Source organism: Hordeum vulgare, chromosome 3H (genome assembly GCF_904849725.1).
Source record: "Hordeum vulgare subsp. vulgare chromosome 3H, MorexV3_pseudomolecules_assembly, whole genome shotgun sequence".
NCBI classification, from domain to species: domain Eukaryota; kingdom Viridiplantae; phylum Streptophyta; class Magnoliopsida; order Poales; family Poaceae; genus Hordeum; species Hordeum vulgare.
The window spans coordinates 521,950,655-521,965,059 of NC_058520.1; positions in this window are offsets into that span (position 1 = coordinate 521,950,655).

Consider the following 14,405-nt stretch of genomic DNA (forward strand, 5'->3'; position numbering starts at 1 on the left):
TCTGGATCCAGTCAGCCTGGCCGAAGCCGATTAGTCCATGTCGGCCTTGTCTAGGCCGATAGGTCTCTCGACCCTATTTAGTTGGTACAAATCAGCTTAGACATGATCAACTAGTACTAATCGGCATACTCGTGACCAATTAGTACTAAATGGTGTTGGCAAAGCCGATAGGTCCATGCATGATTTTTTATGTAATTAACATTTTCTGATGACAAAATAACCCTTTAATTTCCCGCGCGACAGATCCGGCTACTGGATCAGACGACAAGATTTTTTTCCGTCATAATTTACCGCTCCTGACTTTCGGTGAGCAGTTCGATACATACACCGGGGTTATCTCACAGCCGTACGCGCAAACAACCATAAATGCTAGATATCCCGACGGTATATGTGAGCCATGCACAAGAGATCGTGGTTACTGGACGAGGAAATCGAAGATCATTTTTGATGTCTTCGTCGAGGAGATGTCACAACAGCGGGTTATGAGGCAATTTGGTTTGTCAGCGGGTTCTCTATAGGGGGTGGGTCGACCATCTGACGAAGACCAAATTGCCTCATAACCCACTGCCAGAGAACCCCGAGCGTATGTATTGAACTCCTCACCGGAAGTCGGGAGCGATAAATTATGGCGGAAAAAAATATTGCTGCCTCATCGAGTAACTGGATCTGTCACGCGGAGAATTAGAGGGCTATTTTGTCATCAGAAAATGTTAGTTGTGTAAAAATAATGCATACACCTATCGACTTCGTCAACATTAATTAATACTAATTGATCGTCAATAGGTCAATTAATACTAATTGATCATGGTTAAACAAATTAGTATCAATTATACAGGGCCGAGAGGCCTATGAGCCTAGCCAAGGCCGACAGGGACTAATCGGCTTCGGCGAAGACGATTGGACCCAGTCGGCTTTGGCTAGGCCGATGGTTTATTAGTTTCGATTTTTTTTAAAATTATGCAATATTTTTGAAATTTATTTAAAAATGTACTATTTAAAAAAAATCCCAATTCTAGATGCTCTAAAGAGGCCCTCAAGATCTGCGGCGGCCACCCCCACAATAACAGGGCGCTACGGCGGGGCCGCTGGTGGGAATTCGCTCCTACAGCCACGCGCGTTCACATACTACTCTGAACCAGTTGTATGTGTGTTAAGGTACCACGAGGCAGTTAGTGGGAATGCTCTCCTACAACGACACGCGTTCACATTCTCTGAACCAGTCTTATGTGTGTTACGCTACGACGAGGCCGCTAGTGACATGTGTTTCACATTCTCTGAACCAGATAGCAAAGCGTAGTTCGATAGCCATTACTATAAGACGAAAAGAAGAGGGCAACTTCGTGACGAGTTCAACGATGTTTTACTCTGAGCGAGCTGACGAGTACCAAGGTGGCATAGAGCACGTACGCATGCGCCCCCTCAGGCTCTCAAATCTCAATCGGATGTATTACTCATTGAATTTTCACCAGTACGCCGTCGGGAACCTGTACAGACTGCAAGGGCTCAATTTTAATTGGACTATCCATTTCATCCGTCGTCCTCCGTTTAGGTTTGTATGAATAAAAATAATGACCCAGTACGCGAATCAATTGCCAAAACGCGATCGTTTTGCGTCCGCGATTCATTTTTGTTCCAAATTTAGAACTGAAATGCATCGGCGTGGACGCGTGCGCACCCTCTCGGGGTCTGCCCTATCCACACCCCCCGGTCATCCAACTACCCATGGCTAACTTAATTAATGACGGTCACCCTATGCGGGCCCATGCATGAGCGACCGCGGTCGGCTTTTTTTATTCGAGGATTCGGGCTCATCTGCTTTCAGACCCCCGTCTCCATCTCGCCACCTCTATGCTCCCTCATCGGCGACTAAACTCGAGCCGACAGCCATGGCCGGCTCCGCCCAAAACAAAGCAAGTCCTCCTCTCGTGTATCCCCCGTGCTGCGTCCGGAAGAGGTCGCCTACCTCCAGCATAGGAGGGCGCTGCGCGTGGCGTTAGAGCGCGTCCGTGCTGCGCTACCCCCGCCACCGCTGCCGTCAACACTGCCCGCGCCGGTACAGCCCGCCCCCGACATCAACGCCGTTGAGATCGACCTCACCAGCCCCGACGTCAACGACAAGGACGCCTGGGACATCGGTTTTTAAAATATTTAATTGATGTAATGGGGACGCGCGGACTCTCGTCAGCCTTCGTGGTCGGTTTTAATATTTAATTATTGTTTGTTTCTATTTTAAAAAATAGTTTTCCTTTTTTTACGGGTCGTTAAAATGGATCGGGCCAGCGTTGAACGCATGCGTCGATTCAAACGCGGAAGCAGACGTTGGTGTCCAGCGGGCCGATCCAAACAAACAAAAAGCGGATAAAATCGCCGTCCATTTTGGTCGACCGGTTGGAGTTGCTCTTATAACCTTGACAAATTAGTCCCTTATATGCCACGTGCACATGTGGGTTCGTCCATGAACAGGATTCGTCAACCCCTTATATGAACCGTCACACATTCGTATACCTTAAATGCGGAGCCTTAAATCCATACAATCAATGCATGTTAATCATATGATATAAATTGTTTGAATTCAACGGTTCAAAATAAAACAAAGCAAATCATAATTTAACATTTTGGACATGTCAAAATGAAATCAATGTCGAGCATGACAGCTGCCTTGCTTGCTGGCCGGATCACTGGTCGGACGTCATCCATTCCGCGTGCTCCTTGGCCATCTTTGCGTCCTCCTCCATCTGCATCTCGGTTGCATGCTCCGGGTGCATCCTTGCCACATGCTCCGCTGATGTCACAGCCGCCCTCATCGCCTCATACTCCCCACACTCGTTGGTCTCTTTCTTCTTCTCGGCAAGCCATTTCTTTGCATGCTCATTCAAGAGGGTGTCTTCTGCCAACATGATCTTGGCATCCTCCGCTTCCCGTGCGAGTTGCAACCTCTCATTTTCAAGTTCAATCTTGTCAAATGTCTTGGCCTTTTTGAGTTTCCATTTGATCGTCGCCTCTTGCTTCTCCAATTCGATCTTTTCCCTCTCAATTTCCAGCTTCGTCTCTGCCCTCTCCCGGTCCCAATCCATCCTCTCATTTTGTGCATCCAATATGGGCTTGAACCTCTCCTTTTTCTTGTTCTCCCTCATCGAAAAAATATTCGTCCATGTGGAGGACATTTTTATTGCCGCGGCGTCATGGGAGGCCCTTGCCTTTCTCCCACTTGTTTCCCATGACTTGTCGTTATCTTTGGCATGATGGATCTTCCATTCTCGATGGCAATATCATCGTCTTAATCATCTAGCTCAATTTATTGGTGGGATCTTGAACTATCATTCCTCTTCTTGCCGACGTTGAGATAGACCACAAGTTGTGTTCACTTTGGCACTCCATTCGATATGATCCAATCATGGATAAAGGCAAACAACTTCTCTGTTTCGTGATACAAAGTGGTCATTACCGCCGTCTAGCAATCAACATTTGTATGAGCACGAGAATGCAAACATGATACGTCTCCATCGTATCTACTTTTCCGAACTCTTTTGTCCTTGTTTTGGACTCTAATTTGTATGATTTGAATGAAACTAACCCGGACTAACGCTGTTTTCAGCAGAATTGCCATGGTGTTATTTTTGTGCAGAAATAAAAGTTTTCAGAATGACCTAAACATTTACAAAGAATTTTTCTGAAATTAATGAAAAATACGTGCGCAAAGATCCACCGGAGGAGGTGAGCCAGTGGGCCACAAGCCCAGGTGGCGCGGCCACCCCCCATATGATACGGAGGCGCTGCCACCTCCTGTTCTTCATCTGGAGGGCATATCTGGAGTCCGTTCTGGGCTCCGGAGAGGGGAAATCGTCGCCATCGTCATCATCAACCTTCCTCCATCACCAATTCCATGATGCTCTTCACCGTTCGTGAGTAATCTCATCGTAGGCTTGCTGGACGGTGATGAGTTGGATGAGATCTATCATGTAATCGAGTTAGTTTTGACGGGGGTTGATCCCTAGTATCCACCATGTTCTGAGATTGATGTTGCTACTACTTTGCCATGCTTAATGCTTGTCACTAGGGCCCGAGTGCCATGATTTCAGATCTGAACCTATTATGTTGTCGCTAATATATGTGTGTTTTAGATCCTATCTTGTAAGTTGTAGTCACCTACTATGTGTTATGACCCGGCAACCCCGGAGTGACAATAGCCGGAACCACTCTCGGAGATGACCATAGTATGAGGAGGTCATGTATTCACCAAGTGTTAATGCGTTGGTCCGATTCTTTATTAAAACGAGAACCTTAATATCCCGTAGTTTCCATTAGGACCCTGCTGCCACGGGAGGGATGGACAATAGATGTCATGCAAGTTCTTTTCCCTAAGCACGTATGACTACATACGGAATACATGCCTACATTAGATTGACGAACGGGAGCTAGTTACTTATCTCTCCGTGTTATAGCTGTTACATGATGAATCACATCTCACATAATCATCCTTCACCGATCCAATGCCTACGAATCTTTTACTGATGTTACTTGCTACTGCTGTCACTACTGCTGTCACTACTGCTGTTACTTGCTACTGTTGTCACTACTGCTGTTACTTGTTACTTTGTTGTTACCTACTGCAAGACCTTTTTCTGGCGCCATTGATACAACAAGTCAGGAATAGTCTGCCGTCAACAGACCTTTTTCTGGCACCGTTGCTATCATACCCCTTTGCTACTGATACTTTGCTTGCAGATACTAATCTTTCAGGTGTGGTTGAACTGACAACTCAGCTGCTAATACTTGAGAATATTCTTTCGCTTCCCCTTGAGTCGAATCAATAAATTTGGGTTGAATACTCTACCCTCGAAAACTGTTGCGATCCTCTATACTTGTGGGTTATCAAGACTATTTTCTGGCGCCGTTGCCGGGGAAGCACAACTATATTCTTTGAGTTATTTGGGATTTACGTGTGCTGGTCACTATAAGGAATCTGATAGATCCAAGAACTAAAGTCTTGCCCTCAACTATGAGGACAGGTAAGGAACTGCCATCTAGCTCTGCACTTGATTCACCTTCAGTTATGAGTAAGTTTGCGACATCACCTCCTGCTAGAAATCTTGATATGTCACCTGTGCTTGATGATGCTACTTCTGCTTTGCCTGATGATGCTATGCTTGATACTATGCCTGATGATGCTATGCTTGATACTATGCTTGATGATGCTATGCTTGATACTGCTTTGCCACTAGGTGCATTCCTTGATGCACAATTTCTAGAGTTGCTGCTAGATGTGATGATATTTCTGAAACTGCTGATGCCATTGAAGTAGAACCTGCTATTTTGCATGCTAGAACTAGCTCTCCTGATATGCCTGAATTGCCTGTTATGCCTGAGCGTTATGTTATGGAGGGAGAGATAGCTGAGGATTTTCTTGCGTGTAAGGATAGCTATTATGTTGACAAATTACTGCGCAAGTGGAAAGAAAAATCTCTAAACGCTAGGATGAAATACGACCTGAAGTTTGCTACTTCGCCTATCTTTGTGACCGATAAGGATTATGAATTCTCTGTCGACCCTGAGTTAATCACTCTGGTCGAATCTGATCCTTTTCACGGTTATGAGTCTGAAACGGTTGTAGCCCATCTTGCCAAACTGCACGATATAGCCACCCTATTCACTAGTGAGGAAAAGATCCGTCACTACTATATCCTCAAGCTGTTTCCTTTCTCGCTAAAGGATGATGCTAAGACCTGGTTCACTTCTCTTGCTCTTGATTGTGTGCGTAGCCCCAAGGATATGGTCTACTACTTCTCTGAAAAATATTTCCCTGCCCATAAGAAGCAAGCTGCCTTGCAGTAAATATACAACTTTGCTCAAGCTAAAGAAGAGAGTCTCCCACAAGCTTGGGGGAGGCTTATCCAGCTACTGAATGCTTTTCCTGATCACCCTCTTGAGAAGAATGAAATACTTGATATCTTCTATAATGGACTTACCGATGCTTCCAAAGACCACCTAGATAGTTGTGCCGGTTGTGTTTTTAGGGAACGAACTGTAGAACAAGCTGAGATTCTACTGAATGATATCTTGTGCAATGAGAATGCTTGGACTATTCCCGAACCACCTCCTAAGCCAACTCCGAAGAAAAGAGGTATTCTATTCCTCAATCCTGAAGATATGCAAGAAGCCAAGAAATCTATGCGAGAGAAAGGCATTAAATCTGAAGATGTAAAAAATCTACCACCTATCAAAGAGATCCATGGTCTCGATAACCCGATACAGGTAGTAGAAGTAAATTCTCTGCGTAGGTTTGATGAGAGTGATATTCCTTTTGATAAACCTGCTAGCTTATGCCTGGATGAATTTGATAACTTTGTTGCCAAACAACAGAGTTACAATGATTATGTTAGGAGACAATTGGAACATAATGCTCGTATGCTTAGTCATTTAAGTGCTTGTGTAGACAGAAACGTCAATGATCTTAAGCTTGTGAGTAAACATGCCTCTGTGGTTACTACTCAGGTAGAACAAGTACTTAAAGCTCAAAATGACTTGCTCAATGAGTTGAATGACAATTCTGTCAGAGTCGTCACTAGAGGCGGTAGAATGACCCAGGAACCTTTGTATCCTCAGGGTCATCCCAAGAGAATTGAACAAGATTCTCAAGGAGTTAGCACTGATGCACCTAGTCATCCTAGAAAGAAGAAGAAAGATGATAGGAACCTGCACGCTAGCAACCCTGTTGCTGCTACACCTGAGAGTCCAAATGATGTCTGTGTCTCTGATGCTGAAACACAATCTGGTGATGAACATGAGCCTAATGATCATATCAATAGTAATGTTCATGATGATGCTCAACCTAGCAATGATAAGGATGTGGAGATTGAACCAGTTGATCTTGATAACCCAAAGTCTAAGAATAGAAGATACGATAAGAATGACTTTGCTGCTAGGAAGCATGGTAAAGAAAGGGAACCATGGGTTCACAAACCCATGCCCTTTCCTCCCAAACCATCCAAGAAAAAGGATGATGAGGATTTTGAGCGCTTCGTTGAAATGATCAGACATGTCTTTCTGCAAATGCGTTTGACAGATATGCTCAAAATGTCTCTGTATGCTAAGTACATGAAAGATATTGTGACTAATAAGAGGAGGATACCTGAGGTTGACATTTCCACCATGCTCGCTAATTATACCTTCAAGGGTGGAACTCCTAAGAAACTAGGTGATCCCGGTGTGCCCACTATACCTTGCTCCATTAAAGGCAACTACGTTAGAACTGCTTTATGCGACCTTGAAGCCGGTGTTAGTGTTATGCCTCTCTCTCTCTTTATCGTAGACTTGAACTGGATAAGTGGACACCCACTGAAATCTCTCTGCAAATGGCCGACAGATCAACTGCTTTCCCTATCGGCATTTGCGAGGATGTGCCTGTTGTGGTTGCTAACGTCACTATCTTAACAAACTTTGTTATCTTGGATATTCCCGAGGACGATGCCATGGTTGTCATCCTCGGAAGACCCTTTTTAAACACTGCAGGGGCTGTTATAGATTGCAACAAAGGCAATGTCACTTTCCATGTCAACGGTAATGAGCATACGGTGCACTTTCCGAAGAAACAATATCGAGTACATTGCATCAATGCTATCGAAAAAACTTCATCGATTCTTATTGGGAGCTTTGAATGCCCTATTTCTCGTGGTAAGATGAAGTATGATTTGCTTGTTGGGGAAATACACATCCCCATTGAGGTGACCTAGTGACTGTTCAAAAATTCCCCGTTCTCTTTTGCGATTCGAAAAGCTTTGTCGAGGGGATTTGATCAACCCCATTGACGGATTTCTTTCGATGACCATGAGATGGATGAATCAAGGAGTCAAAACCTGTGTTCCAAGCTTTCACTTTATGTTTCTTAGAAGAAAAATGATAGATTTAGTTTAGTTTTCCCTGTTTTCTGTTTTAGCGTCCGGTAGAAAAGTACCCCGAAAATAAAAGTTCTATGAACGTCTTGAAAATCAAGTATGTTTTTTTCTGGATTTTTTGAAAAATACTGAGACGAAGAGTTTGTCTGGGGGCTGCACCAGTGGGCCACAAGCCCAGGGGGCGCGGGCACCGCCTGTACGCGCTAGCCAGGCTTGTGGGGCCCACAGTTACCCCCTTCACTCATTCTTGCTCTCATCTGGTTCTCCTACCTCCAGAAAAAATAGTTTCGCAGCTCAAACCCATGTTCTATCTCTTTGCTCAAAGCACCATTCTCCGAACTGTTTTGGGGGAATTACTCCTTGGTAAGTGAGTCCTCCATTGGGCCAATTAGTTTTTGCTCTAGTGCCTTATACTTCACGTATTTTTGCTACCTTGGTGACCCTGTTCTTGAGCTTTGCATGCTAATTTTAGCTGGTCCCAAGTAGTTTTGATGCGTAATATGGTCTCTAGGCACTTGTGGGAGTAGTTGCTACTAGTTTAGTTTAGCCTTGTTCATTTTTCCTTTGGGTCACTGAAAATTTCAGAGAAGGAAGATGTTCAGGAGAAACTATCATGGTGGTTCCTCAATCAAGAGAGGTCCCCGTCTTGCAATTCGGGAGCCCGATCCTTAGCAACCAAGGGACACGCAGGTACAACCATGTGAATGGCCTTCTGATGAATTTATGATTGAGGCAGGTTTCAAAGACGAGTTTGATTCACTTGTTCGCAACGCCGGACTCGAAGAATTCATCTCCGATACATGTGAACACTATGTTGCTCTCACTACCTCTTTTGTTCGTAGATTCAAATTTTCAGTTGGCCGTGACACTTCGGCACTGTTTGATCTCTATGATAAATCGTATACCATGGATTTAGAGGATTTCAATAGAATTTGCAAAATACCTATTTGGGGTAGCCTCGATGATCCTCCTAAATCTTCGGTTAGAGATTTTTTCTCTGGTATTACTGTTGGAGAAACTAGAGACATTACACAAGCTACCATGGGGAGTATTCATTTTCCTGCCTTGCATTACTTTGCCCTCTTCATAGGCAGTTGCATTAATGACAAGATTGAGCATTGTCACCTCTGCGCACCCGACCTTACTATCCTTAAGAGCGCAGTGACGGGTGACAAGAGTTTGAACATGGGAGCTATAATAGCAAGGAGGCTGAATAAGAATGCTAATGAAGGGGATTTCTTTGGTGGGATCTATGTGTCGGTGAATACTCACAACATATGCCATAGGTAGGCTAAAGTCGGTGAGAACCGAAGGGACAAAGGTGGGCGTTGGGAACGAGGTTGGTACACGCATGGCACGCACGATGTACCCAGGTTCAGGGCTCTTCATAGAGATAATACCCCTAATCCCGCCGGAGTGTTTGATGGATAGGAACAGAGTACAATGTCGCTCCTGTAGCTGTGTTGGGAGGAGGAAGAGGGGAGCAGCCGGCTCGTCTCTACCTCTCTGTGTGTGGTTGGTGAATGTGTTGTGTTGAATGACTGGTGAATGATCGGTCCCGTTGCATGGAGGGCGACCGGGGGGTTTTATAGACAAACCCGCCGGCCTACAATATGGTTAAAGGGTACAAGTGTGGGACCCGGCTGGCAGCTTCGCCGGCTGGCCAGGGGCCCACAAGGGTCTTGTCTTGTCGATGGGGGCCCCGCCGGCGGCATGGTCTCGATTGCCCGTGGGATCCGTCGGATGGCCAATGAGGCTCTCGCGTAAGGTTGACGCTGAGCACGCGCTGTAGGTCAAGCGTCGCCCCACGAGATTCTTCATGGGAAGGTAGTATGATCGCCTCCACTGTTCCCCACGCCGAGTGCAGTAATGGAGTGGGAGTGTGACGGTCCGACACTATGCTAGGTGATGGATCAGAGCCGGGGTAGGTCAGCGGCGTGGCCGCCGACGCTCGTACCTGCCGAGCGCCCTGATCCAGTACCTTTGCTGACGCGTAGCTACCTTTAATCGTGAGGTCTCTTCCTGACCTACGATCTGATGTGACTTGTGATCCTCGGCCGGCTAGCCTGCTTGGCCAGCCGTCTTAAGTGTGACCGCCTCCTCCCCAGTCCGGCTGGCGGGACCAGGTCGGCTCCGAAGAGGAGGCCGCCTGGATTCTAGCCGGCAGGGGTTGCCTGGCCGGCCAGAAAGGTGTCCGCCTCGTCCTCTAGCCGGTAGGTGATGCCTAGCCGTCCAGAAGACTTGGGCCTTGGGAATCTTCATACCTCCATGTCCATTGGGCCGAAAATGAAGGAATAGGCTTGATGAGCCTACCCCGGGGTTATCCCCCCGACAGTAGTCCCCGAAGCTGGCGAGGTCTGCCGCCTGCGGGCGGGCGGCCTCACCGTCTTGTTGATTTGTCTTGATATTTTGACCGCTATTCGCGGCGAAGGACGCCGGCTTCGAAACCGGGTGGCTTCAAAGCAACGCCTCGGTCTAGTCGTAACTTGTTCGGAGAACGCCACGTGCCAGGCCCCGCCGGGCGTAATGATGGCGATTACTGCTGACGGGACCGGGCCAGGGCCCTGGGTCCCGCCACGACGCCCCCTCGGCCTCCGCGCGGGAGATCCTCTGCGGATTTACTCCGCGGCGGTTGGGCTTAGGGAAGCGTTACCGCCCGTAATACACGGGATTAATGGGGCCCGGTGCGCATCGGATCCCCTCCCCACGACGCTTCGTGGGGGTTTAAATGGGACGCGAGGGTTCCGAGGAAGCCATTCGCCCCCTCTTCTCGCCCTGCATCTGCGCTCTCTTCCTCCCTGCGTCCTGAGAAGAAGAGCTCGCGCCCTTCGTCTTCTTCATCTTCGCCGTCGCGACATCGCCGACTACTTCAAGCTCTCGCCACCCGCAACCATGGCCAGCGGTTCTTCCTCGAAGAAGTCGTCGACGCAGAAGGCGTCCTCGCAGGGAGCCTGGTTGGGCAGCAACGTCGACGAGGGGCACATCGAGGCGCTCCGTCACCATCGACTGCTGCCCCCGGCCTCCCAAGTGTTGGTGCGCCTCCCCAGCTCCGAGACCGCTCCCGCACCCGCCGCGGAAGAGGTCGTGGTCTTCGTCGAGCACTTCTACCGAGGCTTCGGGCTGCCGGCTAGCTCCTTCTTCGCCGAATGGCTCCATTTCTTCGGCCTGCAGCCGCATCATCTGGCGCCGAACGCCATACTGCAGCTGGCCGCCTTCGTGGTCCTGTGCGAGGGCTTCGTGGGGATCGAGCCTCGCGTCGATCTGTGGCGCAACCTATTCTTCTTCAAGCAGCAATCCATCGCCATGGAGAAATCCGAGGTGGAGAGGATCAAGGGGCCGCGCCCCATGACGCCGTGCGGGGCCGCGTTGGTGCATCATCGCGTGAAGTCTGGCTTCCCCCAGATGCCTCTGCAAGAATCCAACAAGCATTGGCAAAAGGGTTTCTTCTACGTGAAGAGCGCCGACCCGGCCCAGGACGCCCTCAACATGCCCCCGTTCGCCATCGCTCCCCCGACACGGTGAAATTGGGATGCGAAGACTCCCAGGCCACATCCCGAGGTGGCGCTTATCTATTCCCACCTCGACATCTTGGAGAAGAGCAGCCTCCTCGGCCGCGACTTTCTCGCCACCCTGGTGGTCCGCCAGATTCTGCCTCTACAGAGGCGGCCACATCTGGTCTGCCAGATGAGCGGCCGACTTGATCCATGCCGGCTATCCACCAAGAGGTTCACCCCGGGCGCTGTAGCGCGAAGGGTGAACCTGATCTCCACCGCCCGCATGGATGAGGGCGGGGAATGGATGTGGGGGATGTCCCCGTTCAACAGAGCTCACCCGCCTCTGATGGTAGCTTTACTCCACTTTTCTCTGTTGTTTTGTCTCGAAGCCGGTGGCGTTGCTAAGCCTTTGGTTGAATTCTTTTTTGTAGCTGTTCGAGACCCTGCAGGGGTCCCTCCGTCAGCCCGCCCCCGATGTGGAGGTGTCCAACGCCTCAGAGATTGAGGACGAGGGCGCGATAGAACCCCGCTCAGACTCCTCCGCCGGCTCGGAGGATCCCCTGGAGTCGGAAGGGACCGAGCCGTCTGGTGAGTACACACGGCCCGCCGTAACAGACTGGACGGACGACGACGAGGTAGCCTCATTCTGTTCTGGTGCAGCCTTCGAGGAAGACTCTGATGAGGTGGAGGAGGTCACCAGCCCACCACTGACGCGTGGCCGGCGTCAAGGTGGCGGAGCGACCGCTGCTGACGAGGCAGCCGGGAAGAAGGGCAAGGGTGCCACAGCTTCCCGACCGGCCTCTAAGTGGCCGGCGCCGGGTCCTCTAGCCGGGCAGCGAGCAGGCGGCGGCAAGAGGCGTTGTGGTGGTGGCCGGAGGCAGGTCCCTGTCGTAGCAGGGTACGGTTTCCTCCTCGTTTCCTTTGTCCATCTTGGGATGAGCTTTGTTCCTTAGGAGCTTTGCTTGACAGGGAGGCGGAGGATGCGGATGAAGACACTGCCTCCGCAGCCGAGCGGGCTGGCTGGGCAGTAGCTGATGTTGCCCAGAGGGAGCTTGAGATAGAGTCCAAGCGTCGGTGGGACACGGCTGCGGGGAAGGCTGCCGTGGGTCAGCCTCGCCCCAGCCGGGTCGAGAGGCCGGTGGAGAAGCGTGCGAAGGCTAGACATGACCCCTCCGCACATGCCCGTGCGGAGGAGCCAGCTAGCGAGGCCGCCTCCAGGCTGGCCCCAAGGACCGAGGGGGCCCAGCCATCCGAACCGGCAGCCTCGGCGTAGGTGGACCTGGAGATGATCCCTGACTCTCCCAGGGCTGAGGCGGCCCCCGATGCGCCGGAGCTGGACTTGGCAGCGCCGGAACGGCCCCTGACGCCCCAGGGGCAACCATGGATGCGCTGGACACGGCCGATCCGCCTCCTGCGGAGGAGGTAGCACCGGCCGGGACTTGTCACGCCCAAGATGCGACCCTATCCTCAATTTGGCACGAAGGCCTCGTCAGGGATAGAAGCGCATCTCGTCGTGTCGCAAGAATGGATATCGTTACAAGTACATGTACTGAAAAGAAGATATATATATATATATATATATATATATATATATATAGAATTGGCTTACACTCGCCACAAGCTATATCAGAGTCACATCAGTACAATATATAATCATCATGAAGAAGAGCAGGGTCCGACTACGGACGAAAACAAACGAGAAAAGAAGAACGACGTCCATCCTTGCTATCCCAGGCTGCCGGCCTGGAACCCATCCTAGATCGATGAAGAAGAAGAAGAAGCAACTCCAAATGAACAATCAACGCGCTCGCATCAAGTAACCTTTACATGTACCTGCAACTGGTGTTGTAGTAATCTGTGAGCCACATGGGACTCAACAATCTCATTTCCAAAGGTATCAAGACTAGCAAAGCTTAATGGGTGAGGTATGGTTCAGTGGTGAGGTTGCAGCAGCGACTAAGCATATATTTGGTGGCTAAGCTTACGAGTACAAGAAATAAAGAGGGGAAGATCTACGCATAACGGACGTGAACTACTGTTCATCAAATGAATGATCCTGAACACCTACCTACGTCAGACATAACCCCACCGTGTCCTCGATCGGAGAAGGAACTCACGAAAGAGACAGTCACGGTTACGCACACAGTTGGCAAGTTTTATTTAAGTTAACTTCAAGTTGTCTAGAACCAGTGTTAAACAAAGTTTCCATGTTGCCACATAACCGCGGGCACGGCTTTCCGGAAGATTTAACCCTGCAGGGGTGCTCCAACTAGTCCATCACAAATTATCACAAGCCGCATAGAAATCCTCGATCTTGACACTCGCGATCTCGTCGAATTCCTTAGTGGAAAACCTCAACTCTGAGATTACCCAAAGCATCACCGGAATCCTGATGCACAAGATATCTCATCAAAGGTAAAACTAATCCAGCAAGGCCACCCGACGTGTCGACTATCCCGATAGGAGCCACGTATCTCGTTCTCAGGACACGACGGATAAGCGAAGCGTACGGTGGCCTGATAGAAATCTCCCGAGTTTCCCCGGGTTGGCCCCGCACGGTGCTGTGTTTTGGACCAGCACCATCAGCACTGGCCCTCCCTGTATTATGTAGAATTACTCCTCAGGTAGCGCTAACTCCCTATGCATTTAAACTAACAGAATTATTATGTTGGGCAAATGTAGTACCAATGTTGGGCCTTGCCAGACCAGCTTTAATCTAAAACGAAATATCAAGGGGGTCCCCATAACAACCCCGATCGTGTTAGGAGCGCTCAAATATGGAACATAACACCGGTAGCCGAAACTAAGGGGGCAAAGGTGGAACAAAACACCAGGCTAGAAAGGTCGAGCCTTCCACCTTTTACCAAGTATATAGGTGCATTAAATAGATATCATTTAATATGGTGATATGACAAGGAACCAATGTTAACACATGGAAGCAACTGCACCTGCAACTAGCAACGCTAACACAGGGTTAAGCAAGCGGTAACATAGCCAATCAGTGGTTTGCTAGGTTGAA